A 3,666-nucleotide genomic window follows, 5' to 3' on the forward strand; every position below is an offset into this window, starting at 1 on the left:
CTTGGAAATGATGTGGCTGTTGTTGTTGGTGGTGTTATTTAAAAAAAATTTAATTTCCTTCCCTATTTGTGTGTGGCAGTGGGGAAATCAGTTGTGGTGGGAACTGGATGTGCAAGGTCAAAGCACCTCGTGAGTCCTGGGAGCTTCCTTCAAAAGTCACATTGTTTCCCTTAAGCTCTCCTCTCCCTGACTCCTGAGATGTGTTTTTTGTATCCCCAAATGAAATTTTGGATTTTCACACACCTCAGGCTCATCAGTGAAAAGGATGTTCTTGTGTATCCGACCGTCACAGCCCTTGGTGAGCTCATGGCTTCCTCCTACCACCCGTGGACAACCCAAGGATGGAGATCACCCACCTCTCAGGCTTCCCTGGTGTTTCTCCTCACTTCCAACCTGATTTTTTCATTGCTGGTGGATGGCAAAAAAAAAAAGAAAAAAAAAAGGAGATGAGTCCTTCCTGTTGCATCATGACTTTGTGGTCCTTCCAAAACCCTGCACAGGTTACCCGGTGCTTTGCAAGGGCACCATTTTATTTCAGCCCAGGGGTTTTGGTCTTGGATCCCAGGAGTTTTGCATCCCAAAGGATGCATAAAGCTTATTTTGCTTTCCTTTGCCTGCGGAGCAGATATTATGTAGTGCTTTGGTTTGCTCAGGTCCATTAGCAAGTCTCTGAGATAACTCCGGCAGCCAAGGATATGAATCATTTAGATGGTATTTAAGATCCTTCTGGGTAACCTGTGCAAGAAAAAAAATTAAAAGGCGGCTAATCAAATGGCTTTGAGGGCTGTAAAAAAGCAGAATTCAATCCCTGCGAACTTTCCGAGATGTAATTTCAGGAGAGATCAAAGATGACACTAACCTAAGGAAGTAAAACTACTCAAAATTCAAAGTTTATAGTCCATCTGTCTCTTTGCTTCAGGGAGCTGGTATTAAATTTATTGCTAAATAAAACAAGCCTAGGAAAAGTCGGCGTTGAAATCTGCATACTCATAAGAGAATTAACAGAGCTCTCCTGCTATGATGGCTGCTTCTCAATTTGCATCTTTAAAGAGTTGTGACCATCCCTCCACTTCTCCCTTCACCGGATCCTCAGGAGCCAGGCCTGGCATCGCTCGGTGAAGAGATGCTGCAGATGAAGGTTGAACTCCCGTCGTGGACTGAACCGAAACGAGGACGGGGAAGGGATTTGCTGAAGCCCAGCCAAGGTGAAGAAACATCTCAGGTGGAGCCAAAATTTTAAAAGGCCAGGATTCAGCACCTCCACGTCACGTTTGCCGGCTGTCTGGTACCCAACTACTTCAGATATCCCCCGGGAAAAATAAACTGGGGGTGTTTTATTGCCTGACCTGGCTCAGCCCACCAACCAACCCTGGTTTGGGTTTTACAGTATTTGTGCAAGGTGTAGTTTTATGATTGTTTATATTTTTTTATTCCCCTCCAGCCCATCCCTATCTCAAGCAGCTGATATCGCCTCCGGAAAACAAAATTCCAAAGCTTGCTGAAGTGCTGAAGGTAAGTCACTTTAAACATCCAGAGCCTCCTTTTTTTATTATTTTTTTTTATTTATCCCTGGAAATGCTTGGGAAAGGATCAGTCAGTCGGATGCTTGCAGTAACTTTGCACAGGAGAGCCTGAAGGAGCAGCAAAAACCAGCCACAGACTTATGCCTTGAAATTAAACACTTAAAAGGACTAAGTTGGCAGCAGGGATTTTCTAATCAAAATATATATAACCTGCCATTTATCCAGCATTTGCCCTCTGGAAGGACCCCAAAGTGCTTTTCTGGCTCAACAAGCCATCCTTAACTCCTGCTCAGCTGGTGTGGGGAGGGGAGAAATTCTGTTTTTTCAGGTATTTTCCCACTTTATCCCAGCTGCTTGGTGAGGCAGCAACTGGGAAAAATCCTTTTTTTTTTTTTTGCTTCAACTTTCCTTATTATTGATCCATCAATGCCACACAAGAAATAAACTTAATCTTATTTAATCTCACATGGGGAAACCTCTGGGAATGTAGAGCCATCCTGGCATTGATCACTTATTCTTAATACATCCTCCCTGTGCCTATGGATTATTGGTAAAACCTTTTAATTATATTTTCCCATGTATTTATCTATTAGTAGTTGGGGAATCAATGTAGTGTTACTTGGTCTAATGTATGTCTGAGACCGTTTAAAATGCACGATGCCTTCAAAAATAACATCCTCTCATTGCCATAATTCTTTTGGGGTTGACTCTCATATTATTCCCAGGAAAACCACGTGCACAGGTAAAAAATAAACATTTTACAAGAGGAGTTGTCCTGTGGGTATGTAAAGTGTCATAAATGGAGGGGAATCAGGTTGAATAAAAATCTTCTATGAGCTAAATAGGTGAAATTTGAGGAATCCCTTAACTTCACCCCAAATTTGGTACAAGTATCACTGGGTTTGGACAGATGGACGTGAGATGTGGATGGTCCCTGTGTTGCTTTTCAGGCTGCCTTGGTTGATGCTGTATTTTTTTCTTCACTTGAAACTCGTAACTGGAAAATATCCGTGTCCTAAATGTCTCCTAAAAACCCAACGCAAATTTTAATGAGTGATTTGCACTGAGCCTCGTCGCCCGAGCGCAGTGCGGTGCCCGAGCGGGAGGGATGGAGGGTACCACGGTTTGGAGCAGCATCCTGCCTGCAACGAGTCCTAAATTTCCTTAAGGGATTCCTTTTTAGCATCCTTTAACTCCCGAGGGGGGTTGGACATCCTCCCTGGAAGGAGGACGTTAAAGGGTCGTGTCTCTCCAACCCGTTGCGGTGCTTAAGCCGGGCTCAGCCGCAGATCCGTGTCCTAAAACCCCGTCTTGTTTTTAACATCTATCACTGAATAATTTACTCGTACCTCGCGGAGAATCCCGTCACAGTTTTCGCAGAGAAATCCGACACGAGCAATAATGCAATCTTGGAAAGAGAATTGAATTATTTATGGAGGAGCAGTCAAACGACGGAGACTAAACCGCTATATTTTATGTAATTTGTTTCCTTCTGAAGCCTGTTATGTAAAAATGTAAATATTGCTGGTTATATATGTTGCCGCTGTTTAATATTTTAGCAAACGTGCTCCGAGTACTCGGTGCTTTTGGAAAGGAACAGGCTGTGTCCTCTTGAATAAGCACTGATGAGTTTGGGGCAATTATATATTTATGACACTGACTTCAGACATCAAAAAAAAAAATCCCCCTGAGGTGCCCCATGAGGACCCCCAGAATCTGGGAGATTTTTAGGTGGAGAGGGTTTAATTCTGGGGAGGTTTTCCAGCAATCTGGACTGGGATAGGGATGGAGTAAGGTGTGTGGTGGAGGGTTTTCTAGTTGTGGGGTTTGGACATCCCTTCCAGCTGCAGTCACTTGAGGGTGGTTCAAGGTGGGGAGAAGTACCCTAAATCTGCTCAGTAGGAGTGCTGCTGAGCATCCTTGGTCCTGGAGATCTGGAGGATCAGGGCTGGTGGGATGAGATGTGACCAGAAAAAGATCACCCAGGGGTGACCTGTTGCAGCAGAAAGATGCTTTTTTTTTTTTCTGGGGAAAAACCCACCAGGATTGAGTGTGGGAGAATTTTAATTTACCATCAAAAAAAAAATTCCAGCAAGCTCCCATGGCTGGATGCTGAAGTAGCCAATCCAACTGGGAAATAAGA

This window comes from Manacus vitellinus, unplaced genomic scaffold (assembly GCF_001715985.3).
Source record: "Manacus vitellinus isolate BGI_N305 unplaced genomic scaffold, ASM171598v3 scaffold_41_pilon, whole genome shotgun sequence".
In the NCBI taxonomy this organism is placed as follows: domain Eukaryota; kingdom Metazoa; phylum Chordata; class Aves; order Passeriformes; family Pipridae; genus Manacus; species Manacus vitellinus.